Raw genomic sequence first — 12,708 nt, 5'->3', positions numbered from 1 at the left:
ACTGACATCACCGACCATGAGGTGGTGAAGAAATTGCTGAGATCGCTTAATTCCTCATTTGACACTCTGGCATTGATGATACAAGAATGTGCTGATTACAAGTCACTTGATCCCGCTGATATTCTCGAGAGGCTAAATACTCATGAGTTCCAACTTGCTGAAAAGAGAGATCTCTATGGTTCAAGCTATGGAAGAACACGTGCATTGAAGTCCAAGGCAGTATCTGAGTCCGAAGATGAAGACTCTGGTAGCAGCCTTGGTGATCCTGAAGAACTGAGTCATGATCTGGCTCTGCTCGTGAAGAAGTTCCAAAAGTTCTCAAGACGTGGTCGCCTTGGAAGATCCTCAAGGAGCAATGATTCCTCATCCAGTGACTACAAGAAGAGGCTCTGTCACAAATGCAAGAAACCTGGACATTTCATTCAAGATTGTCCTCAGTGGGAAAAGGAATCAAAGAAGAAGAAATACAAGGATTACAGTTCTGATGATGCGAAGAAAAATAAGAAATCCACAAAATCCTCATCATCAAAATCCTCCAAGCCTTCATATCACAAGAAGAGCATCTCCAAGAAGGCCAGGGCATTCATTGGCAAGGAAATGGACTCTGAGGCTGAATCTGAAGAAAATGAGGAAGAGGAGTCATCTGAGGAGTCCGAATCTGGAGTGGCGAGCCTAGCTCTCGCTACTGCATTTGTCAGCAAGTCTATCTTCAACACTGAAGAAAATGACCTCACCAACAAGGCTGATGAAGGCGATGATGACTACGCTCCCACCTATTGCTTCATGGCAAAGGGTGCCAAGGTACTCAAATATACCTCCTCTGAATCAAGTGAGAATGAATTTGATGAAAACCTTAAGCCCAGCTATTCTAAACTTGCTAAGATAGCTATAAAACAACAAAGGGCTTTAGAAAAGGTTCAAAACATGCTAAATAAAAGTGATGATATGTTAGGTGAAGAAATGGATCGCACTGAAACTTTTACTGAAAATCTTCAGAGACTTCAGTCCAAGCTTGACAAACTTCAAAGTCATCATAACACTCTCTTATCGGATCATAAGAAGCTTTCTTATGAATTTCTTCAAAGAAAGCAAGACCTTGAGAAGCTAAGAGTGAGTTATGAAGATCTTCAGAAGGAGCGTGATTCATTACTTGCTCAACAAATCAGCGCATCTCAGGAAGAATTTGTTCCTCCATGCTTGAAGTGCATTGAACGTGAATCTACTAATTCTTCACCTGAATGTTCAAATGCTTCTAATGTTTCAAATTCTTCACATGCCTCTGCTATCACTAATTCCTCATCTGAGGACATTGCTAGTATCACTGATAATGCAGGGCTGAAGGAATTGTACACGACAGGCATGTACAAAAGCCTCAAAGGGCATCAGGCTCTTTGTGATGTGCTTAAAAAGCAGATCCTCAACAGGAACCCTAGGAAAGAGGGTATCGCCTTTGAGAGGAAACTCAATGCTGATGGTACATATTGGAAGCCTGAGCAGTACCCCAAAACTACATGGGTTGCTGCAAAGGGACCTCAAGTTGATCCATCTAACTTATCTGGATTTGCATGTGAATCTCCTCATTCTGATGATGAGTCAATTGACTCCAACTATAAGCTATTCAAAAATCAGAATGGTGAAGTATTTGCTAGATATATTGGCACTAACTGCAGGAACGGCTCCCCTATGATGAAAATCTGGGTTCCTAAAAGGTGTCTTGATAATCTCCAGGTGAATGTCATCATGACGCCACCTGTGAATAATAGGAACCCCAGATCAAATTCTTCATATGGACCAAATTCCTCATATGGAGCAGAGTCCTCATATGAACATCATCGTGCTAACCCGTCTGTTTCGCAGGGAAGATCTAAGGATTATGGATATGTGCATTATTCTTCAAATCATTATGTCCATAAGTCCTCGAAGAATTTCTCTGCATACTCTTATGCTTACTCTAACCCCTCTTATGTGAGACGAAATGGACTGGCTTCCATGCCAACCTTTTCGTATGGAGCTCGCAGAATGATGAACTCTTTGCCACCCCTTCAGATGTGGGTGGTGAAGAAAAAGAACTAATCTCTTCTGCAGGGTCAGGTCTCCAGCCGCATGTAATCGTCTGAAGAATTCGCTGGAGACCTGAGCATGCCTGATAGGACGCAGGCTAATCATGAAGAAATGAACTTTCATTTCTCACGTCCTCATATTGCTTTATCAGTTCTTTTACTTGATGAAATTGATCTAATGAATTGATGTCATATTCTTCACTGATGAAGTATATGAGTTTGTAAGCTACACTAATTCATCTGCAGGATGATCAACCCAAAGCCACTGAGTGGGTCCTCGATAGTGGATGTACAAACCACATGACTGGTGACAAGAATCTATTGATGGATGCTCCATTATCTCCATTGCATCTGAAGCATATCATCTTTGCTGACAAAGGCAAAAGTCAGGTGTTGGGTCTAGGTAAGGTTGCGATTACAAAGGATTGACACATGGACAAATTCATGCTTGTTGAGTCCTTAGGATACAATCTTATGTCTGTCTCAATGCTTTGTGATCTTGATATGGTTGTTGTCTTCGGCAAGTACCGTTGTGTTGTGGTTATGGAAGCTGACAATTCCAAAGTCTTGGAAGGCTTTAGGAGAGGAGACCTGTATATTGTTGATTTCTCTACAGGACCACAACCAGCCGTGTGCTTACTTGTAAAAGCTTCAGAAGGCTGGCTCTGGCATCGACGACTTGGTCATGCAGGCATGAGGAATTTGCACACACTTGCGAAGAAGAAGCATGTCATTGGCATTGAGAATGTCAAATTCCTCAAGGATCACCTACGCGGAGCCTGTGAAGCTGGGAAGATGACCAAGGCCAAGCATCCATCAAAGACTATCATGACCACCACTCACCCATTTGAATTGCTTCACATGGATCTCTTTGGTCCTAATCATTATTCTGCTATTTAAAATGAAGCATCTCAATATGGCTTTGTTATTGTTGATGATTATTCTCGCTACACATGGGTACACCTTGTTACTTACAAACATGAAGTGCAGGAAGTCTTCAAATGATTTTCCTCGAGGGCTTCAACCAACTTTGGTGTGAAGATCAAGCACATCATAAGTGACAATGGCACTGAGTTCAAGAATTCTGGTCTCGATGACTATCTTGATGAACTTGGTATCACTCATGAGTTATCTGCTCCTTACACTCCTCAGCAGAATGGCGTCGTGGAGCGCAAGAACAGGAGTCTTGCTGAGATGGCTCGCACTATGCTTGATGAATACAAAACGCCTCGTCGTTTCTGGACTGAGGCAATTGATACTGCGTGCCACATCATCAACAGAGTATATCTTCACAAATTCTTCAAAAAGACTGCCTATGAACTCCTCGCTGATAAGAAACCCAATGTAAGTTATTTTAAAGTCTTCGGTGCTAAATGTTGGATTAGAGATCCTCATCACAACTCAAAATTTGCACCGAAAGCACATGAAGGTTTTATGCTTGGTCACGGAAAGGACTCGCACACCTACAGAGTCTTCAACAACATTCTTCACAAAGTTGTTGAAACTGTAGATGTGCGGTTCGATGAAACTAATGGCTCGCAAAGAGAGCACCTACCTACTGTGATAGATGAACCAGCACCTGAGGAAACTACCAAGTCCAAGGCTACTGAGGATGTCATTCCTACTGAAGAATCTGCTGAAGAATTCATTCCAGAACATGAAGAACGCCGAGCTAATGCACCTGAAGAAAATGCTGAAGAAAATGGTGCTGAAGAAAACGCTGATCAAACTCTTCAACGACAACCAGCTCATCCTCGCATTGCAAAAGAAGTGCAAGTTGAAAAGATCATCAATGACATCAAAGCGCCAGGTCCTCTCACATGCTCAAAAGCTTCACATTTGTCTAACTTTTCTGGGCAGTATGCTTTTGTCTCTATAACAGAGCCCACTAAGGTAGATGAAGCATTTCTGGAGCCTGAGTGGATTCAGGCCATGCAAGAAGAATTACATCAGTTTGAGCTCAACAATGTCTGGGAACTGGTCAAACGTCCAGATCCTCGCAAGCACAATATCATCGGCACAAAGTTGATCTACCGCAACAAGCAAGATGAAAATGGCCTTGTGGTGAGGAATAAGGCATGGCTTGTAGCTCAAGGCTACACACAAGTTGAAGGAATTGATTTCGATGAAACTTTTGCACCTGTTGCTAGACTTGAGGCTATTCGCATATTACTTGCTTATGCTAACCATCATGATATCACTCTATATCAAATGGATGTGAAAAGTGCATTCCTCAATGGTAAGCTTGAGGAAGAAGTATATGTTGCTCAACCCCCAGGTTTTGAAGATCCAAAGAATCCTGACAAAGTCTTCAGACTCAACAAGGCCCTCTATGGCCTCAAGCAGGCCCCACGGGCTTGGTATGATACTTTGAAGGAACTCTTTATGAAGAAAGGCTTCAAACCCGGTTCACTCGACCCTACTCTTTTCACTAAATCTTATGATGGTGAATTGTTTGTGTGCCAAGTATATGTTGATGATATTATCTTTGGCTGTACTGACCAACGTTATAGTGATGAATTTGCCTATATGATGAGTGAAGAATATCAAATGTCTAGGATGGGAGAGTTGAAATTCTTCTTAGGTCTTCAAATTCGTCAACAACACAATGGCATATTCATATCTCACGAGAAATACCTCAAGGATGTACTGAGGAAATTCGGCATGCAAGATTGCAAAGGCGTCAAAATTCCTATGCCCACAAATGGCCATCTGTGCACTGATGAAAATGGTATTGACTTCGATCATAAGGTATACCGCTCCATGATAGGTTCCTTATTATACTTATGTGCATCTAGGCCGGATATAATGCTTAGTGTTTGCATATGTTCCCGATTTCAAGCTGCACCGAAGGAATCACACCATAAGGCTGTGAAGCATATTCTTCGATATCTAGCTCACACACCAACACTTGGATTATGGTACCCCAAGGGCTCGGCTTTTGATCTTGTTGGATATTCTGACTATGCTGGTGATCGTGTGGATCGCAAGTCAACATCTGGTACATGTCATTTCCTCGGACGATCTTTGGTCTGTTGGTCCTTGAAGAAACAAAACTGCGTATCACTATCTACTGCTGAAGCTGAGTACATTGCCGCTGGTTCTTGCTGTGCCCAATTGCTATGGATGAAGCAAACTCTCAAGGACTATGGTGTCAACATGAAGAATGTGCCTCTCTTCTGTGACAATGAGAGTGCCATCAAGATTGCTCACAACCCAGTTCAGCACTCGAAGACAAAGCACATTCAGATTCGTCATCATTTTCTTCGTGATCATGTGTTGAAGGGAAACATTTCTATTGAGCATGTGAAGACTGAAGAACAGCTAGCCGATATCTTTACAAAGCCCTTGGATGAGAAGAGATTTAGCAAGTTGCGGTGTGAGCTAAATATCCTAGAATCTTCGAATGTTCTGTGAAAAGGACACTCATCCTAACACTTATGCAAAATTGGTGACTTAGATGTGCAACACATGAAGAAACGTTTTACTTCAATCAATGAAGAATAACACTCTTAGTGTGGAGAAATTAACGAAGAATTTGATTCTCAGAACCCTACGATAATTGTACGCGGTGTCTGAAATCATCATTCTTATACGGTGGGTCACGCCACCACCAAAAGTTGAAATTCCTCAAATTATTCATATTCTTCAACTTTGCATAGTCTTCACTGGTTCCGTCATTTTTTCTTCATTGGCTATATCTATATATATGAGTTTATGTCCTCTACAACATTCACTTATTGCTATTTCTTCAAGTTGGTTTTCTGCTAAGTGAATGTGATCGGACCCTTCCCCTCTATGCTATACTCAACCCAATCTGTTCAAAAATTCTTCATGTGCGTTCTATTTGAAACTCGTTCAACATCTTCACTGTGTCCTTGTCAGCTGAAGAAATTGCGAACGGAACTTTAAAACCTATCTTATCGAAATTTTCGGTCTTGCCGCTCAAACCGTTCCGCATCCCTCGATACACTTATCCACTCACCCACGATCTAACACGATCTCCACCTCTCACTACGTGGGTGACACATGTCATGCGAATGAGAAGGGTCAGGGGCATGTTCGTCCAATTTCTTCGGGCGAGCAGTTTTTCACCGTGGCTATAAATACCCCTCCTTCCCTTCCTCACTTCTTTTACTCCGCTCGACCTCTCTCTCCAGCTCGAGCTTCTCAAACCCTAGCGCCGTCGCTACTTCATCGCCGCCGGTGAGGAAGAGCTTCACTGCCTCGACCTCGTCGCTGACGTACTCGTGCCGACCGCGGACATCTTCACTCCGCCGCCGCCGTAGCCGTCTTCCTCCGCCAAGTTAGGGGTGGAAGATCTGCACAGACGAACTTCACATCTCCTCACTCTAGTTCGTCGTGTTCTTCGTCCAGGGTAAATAAAGTTACTTTTACTGCCCTCGTTGATTCGAATGATTATCTACAAAATCTTCAAAAGTGTTTTTCTTCATATCTTCACACACTGAACACCTCACAAAGTCATCTGTTCTTGATTCGTTTCTCTAAGCATCATTTTTCTTCAAGATTCCTCAATTGTGTGGATCTTCGATCTATACAACTCTGGAACCTAAGACAAAGAACGCTTAGTGAAAATCTTCAAGACTCATCTGGTTAAATTCCTCAAACTTGTTCTTTTTGAAAAACCTTCTGAGAACGCATATGACCTCTCCAAATTCCTCGCAACTATACTCTGTTCACAAGTACACATGTCAGCTGCCGAATCACTAGGTTCTCATCAACTTAACTCATTTGCAGCGTTCCTCGAAGAAAAGTTGCATACTTATTCAGAGAATTCAATTGTTCAAATTCCTCAACTGAAGAAAATGGCTGATGGTAAAAGGCCACAGAAGGGAGGAAAGAGGCCTGAGGTAAATACAGCGTTTGAAATCCCTAATGACATATACGCTGGGTACTGCACACCTACTGAGGAAACCAAGAATGAGCGCAAAGTGCGCATTCAGAAGATAGAGAGGAGATGGGCAAGAGAATGGAGGGAGTACAGATATGTCACTCCTAAGTACATGAAGAAATTCGCACTCAATCCTCCATGCCCAAGAGCACCACTGGCACCTGGCCAAATTGCTGATCCCACCAGCCTCAAGCGAGGTGAGGACTATCCTGATGAATGGGCCAAGCGCCAAGGCAAGTTGGCTAAGCAAGCCAAAGAAGCAGGGAGGAAATTCAATGAAGACTCTGCCTCTGCTGAGGCCTTTGCTGTCAAGCCAAAGAAGGCTATGTCAAAGAAGCCTCCGCGCAAGTCACGTGCTTCATCAGCAATGCTCTCATGGCCAGAATCATCAAAGCCCTCACGGCCAATTCCTCATGCTGCTCCTATTCCTCCAAAGTCCTCAGCTCCTCCGCCAAAGCCTTCAGCTGTTCCAACCAAATCCTCAGCACCTGTGCATCTCGCTTCATGCCAAAGGACTGCCGGCATCTCCATTGCCTCAGGTGTCTCAGCTAGTTCCTCAGCTGCACCAAGTTCCTCAGCTGGCCCCTCACTGCTCAAGACAAAGGCCACTGCTGGACGAGGTCCATGCCCAAGTCCTCGAAAGAAGCAAGTCGCTTTCCAAGTGTCGTCTGATGAACACAAAGCTGATGATGATGAACTTGCAGAAATCATCAAAGACAGGCAAGTCAGGGCCGCTAGAGCCAAAGGATCAGAGGTGCCACTGCTTTTGGATCCCAAGCTGATCCTCGACTACATTGATGATTGGCACAAGGACCCCAACACTCCCTTGCCTGACTTCAAGCTGACTCCTGGCCAAAGTCACATGCTGACCCACTTCATTCAAGAAGAAAAGTGGAAATTTGAGAAGGCCAGGCAGATCAAGAAAGCGCAGTACAAGAAGGAGAAATTTTTGAAGAACAACGTTGTCACTATGACAACTGATGAACTTGTAAAAACCCAATCTGAAATCAAAACCCTCAGCGATGACTTCAAAGCCTACTATGCTGATTGGCAAGGAGCCAAAGTTAGATTTGTAAAGATAACTGAACAGTTCACTTCAAATGTTGCTGCCCCAACGCAACAGGAAATTCCTCAGGCTGAAGCATCTGCTTAGCCGACTGAAGAACATGCCAGCACCGCTGATGAAAATCAGGCTGCTGAAGAAAATGAGTTCCAGGGCTGATGACTGCACTCCAGCCGCTGAAGAAATTGCCAGGGCATCCACTAGTGGTGCGCCTGAAGAAACTGAAGAAATCAGGGCAACTGCATCAATTGTGCCTGAAGAAAATCAACCAGATTCCTCTGCTCCTCCTGCGCCAACACCAACTCCGATCCTTCCATCTGCATCAGATGTGAAGAAGACCAAGGCTGCAGAGTGTGCTGCAGTGAAGAAAAGGAAAGCATCAGCTACTTCAGATTCTTCAGCTGCGAAGAAAATGAAGCCTATGACAAGTTCATTTGCACATCCGATTGATGTTGTTCCCATCTCGACCAGGCCATCAAAGGACCTTGTTCCTTTTGATGAAGAATATGTGATCCCCAGCGGATCTGATGAAGCAACTCATTCTGCTGCTTCGTCTGAACCGTTGGATGAAGAAATTGAAGTGGATGCGATCCCTTCAACACCTATCATCTCCTCGCCTATGCCTCAGTTCACAGCTGAAGAGGCTGGCGTTGAAGAAATTGAAGATGAAGATGTGGACATTGGCTGCTCCACACCCGTAATCAGTGATGAATTCTGGGAAAATCAGCATCCAAACTCTCCAATGTTCACCCCTCTACAGCAAATTCCTCAGTCCCCCACACAAACTGTTCACATGGGCTCTGAAGAAACTCATCCCACTACATCTGTCCATGAGGAAATTCCAGCGACTAGCGCTGATGAAACTGCTGCTGCTGAACAACCAACGACGCAGACTGCCACTGAGGAGGAACCAGAAATTCCTCAACCTGAAGAACCTGCGATTGAGATTCCTGAGGTCGTGATGCAACTCACTGAAACTCCTCTGCCGAAGCCAAAGGATCCATTCTCATGCAAGAAAAAGTTCAAGGCTGATGATTTCTTCGGCGAGCACGTATTCTTCGAAGATTACAACCCATATGACTCTGCTCGCATTAGAAAGAGGCATTTCTGGACTGCTAGTCAAGCCAATTTCTATTCCTCAGTGATGTTCAACAAGGAGAAGATTTTCTACCATGAGCATATTCCTCACGTGGATATGGAATCTCTGTCGTGCTTCGCACCAGTCCTCAGTGTTCTTCACGATGCTGGACTGCTCAACTTTTGCTCTGACATCTGCGATTGGAATGAAGAACTGATTCTTCAATTCTATGCAACGCTGCACATCACCGGAGATGCTGAAGATGTGAATTCGTGGGTGCTGGACTGGATGTCTGAAAACACTCACTACACTGCACCAGCCTCTGAATTGCTTCGTGCTCTACCACTCAGTCCTCCCCTTGAAGAAGCTCGCTGCATCTACAGTGAACCTGAGCTCACACATCATTACATGCAGGTGCTGATGAAGCGTTTGAAACCAGGTCAGGCACCACGAACCAAATTCCTCATGAAGGAATTGTTGTACGTGCCCAGAACTGTTTATCGTATTCTTACGAGGACAATCAGTCCTATCAAAGGTCACGACTCATCTGATGTGGAAATTGTTGGCATCATGAAGAATCTGGTATTCAACATCATTCATGGCATTCCTGTCAATTATCACGATTTCTTCATGAGGACTATGGCCAATGTTGCACTGTCTCTGTTTGAGCTGGAGCCTTATGCACCTTGGATCATGAGATTCCTCAGGACAAGGTCTTCACTCAACTACAAAGCTGATTTCCAGAATTATCTCAGCTACTTGCCCCCAATTGAAGTCCTCAAGCAGACATATTCCTCAGTTGATGGAAAAGGCAAGGCACCAGCTGTAATTGATGAAGGCATTCGTCCATTGGATGGTCAGTTTCGCAAAGCTTCATCTTATTCCACCAATGATGACTCCGCCACACATGACTCTGCCAATGCTCCCAAGTCCACTCCTCAAGCCACTGCTCCGCGTGATGACAGACCGTGAACTTCTGCTTAGTCTTCACCAGAAGGTGGATCGAAATCACAAATGGGTTAAGCGTCAGTTTGGTTCACTTCTTCACAACATGACCGCCACACACAATGCAGTGAAGAAAAACCACTACTACCTCCATCAAGTCTTCGGTCGCACCTGGGCAATCCTGTCACATCTGTATGGCGAAGAAGATCTGAAGAACATGGGTCTTAATGAAGATTTTGACTGGTCTGCACCTCCACCGAAGAAATTCAAGAAGGTCCAGGTTCCTTCTCTGGTGGCCAGCTCATATTCTTCATCGCGCGGCACTGATGAACATGAAGATTTGGACGACACTGCGGCAGGCCCTACATCAACCAACGACCCCAACAACGCTAGCGCTCCTTCATTAACATGATTATCTTCAGGGGCATTAGTCCTCATTTTCGATCCTTTTGGTCATTCGATGACAAAGGGGGAGAAATATGAGTTAGTCTTCAAGCGGGTGTACTATATGGGCGTTTTTTTCTTTGCTAAGTTACAACTCTCGTTCTTCTGAAACTTTATTGGATCGAGTTGTAATCTTAAACCCGATGGTGCTCTGATACTTTTGATGCACTGTGCTCTGATACTCTTGATGCACTATTCTGCATGCTTATTCCTCGTTAATATTATTGCATGCATGCTGAATTTCATCAGGCACCATATTTCATCATGCATTTCAAATTCTTCATATTATATGTTAAATGCGTGTATGAATTACAAGATATAGGGGGAGATCTCCATGATTCAACTCTTCAAGTGTGCATTGCTTCAAAAGCAAATTCCACACTATGCACATCTTCAGGGGGAGTTCTTCTATATCTTGCAATCAAATTCCTCAATATCAGTATTTACACTTCATATGTTTATCCCCGTTGAAAACTTAACCTATATTGTCATCAATCACCAAAAAGGGGGAGACTGTAAGTGCATCTAGTGCCCCTTAGTGATTTTGGTGTATTGAAGACTTATAGGTTAAGGGACTAATGCGTGTGTGAGTGTACATAGGTCTATAAGTCTATGAGGAGTTTGATATTTACAGGAAAAGTCGACCCCTAAAAATGAATATCTTCGACTGAAGATTTTGGTATTTCTGAAGACTTTCATGAAGACTTTGAAAGTGAAGAAATTGGTGTGTCCGTGAAGACTTGATATTCATGCGAGAAATATGAAGCTTGAAGACTTTCGTTTTCATAGTTTTGTTTTTCTCTTTCTTGAGTCATAGGAAACACCGTACTGTTAAAGGGGGTCGAGGAAATACTAAGGAAAAATTTTCATGTGATGCTCAACTCAAAATCCTACGCCTACCAATCCCTTCGAGTGAAGCCATTGGAAATCTCATACAGTTCAGTCAATTTCTTCAGTGACAGAGACGAAGTTCTTTTGGTCTCTGAGGAATTTGTCCTGACTGAGGAGTTAGGAATTCGCCAGTGCGGATTGCCTACACAGTGAGGAACATGATAGCCCTGAGGATTTTGCTACTCAAAATTCCGACCGTTGCTGTGCTATGCGCCAGCTGTCCCAAAATATATATCCACCTAATGGTCATATCATTGAAGGGCATTTATGTCTTATCATGTCGGGCTGCTCCCTAGGCTATAAATAGCCGCCCCCTACAACCACTAGCTGGTTGGCTGCTCTGAGAGAAACTGACACTTGTCATTTGAGAGCAACCCATCCTCCGAGGACTTTGAGCGAAAATCGTCAAGTGAGGAAAAACCAAAAACCCAAACACCTACAAACCCCAAGTGATTGAGCATCACTTAAGAGATTGATCCTGAGTGGATCCGACGCTTGTTACCTTTGAAGACTGTGCTTCTTCCAGACGGTTAGGCGTCATGGTCTAGAGCATCCAAGAGGAATTGTGGATTGCCGAGTGACCAAGTTTGTGAAGGTTTGGAAGTCGCCTGAAGACTTACCACGAGTGATTGGACGAGGTCTGTGTGACCTTAGTTCAAGGAGAATACAGTGAGGACTGGGTGTCTTGGACTAAGTGTCCTTGACTGGGTGTCCGGGACTGTGTGTCCTCGAGTTTAAATACTCAGCCGCTCCAACCAGACGTACAACTGAGACAGCAGTTGGAACTGGTCTACCAAATCATTGTCTTCACCAAGCTTACTGGTTCTATTTCCTCAACTCTTCCATTTCCTCATAACTGTGATGTGTGTTTGTTCATATCTGTATTTGAAGACTTTGACTGAAGACTTTCTCAATTTCCTCAGTTCAATTTCTTCAGTCTGTTTGTCTTCATCCTGTGTTATCCTGTGATTACGCTTCCTATACTCTGTGCCTGTCTTCATTTCATCATGATGACTATGCTTGTATTCTGTTATGTTTACTTTTGAGTACTTATTCCACTGCTAGTAGTTCTTCGCTAAGGAATTTCCTCACCGGCAAATTCCTTAGTGAAGAATTTCATAAAAATCGCCTATTCACCCCCCCCCACTAGTCGATATAACACACTTTCAACTAGTGGTAAAAAAATCAGCGTTGGGAGGGAAAACAACAACAAAAATAAAGATGTAAATATGAAAAGGGAACTTCATGTATTTTCAATATAATGATACGTGTATATGAACTAGTAAAACTATAAGTAGAGAGCAGAAAATGGAAG

This window comes from Triticum urartu, chromosome 5A (assembly GCF_056163025.1).
Source record: "Triticum urartu cultivar PI428250 chromosome 5A, HENAU_Tu73, whole genome shotgun sequence".
Classification (NCBI taxonomy): Eukaryota; Viridiplantae; Streptophyta; class Magnoliopsida; order Poales; family Poaceae; genus Triticum; species Triticum urartu.
Note: the sequence above shows the minus strand (reverse complement) of the source record.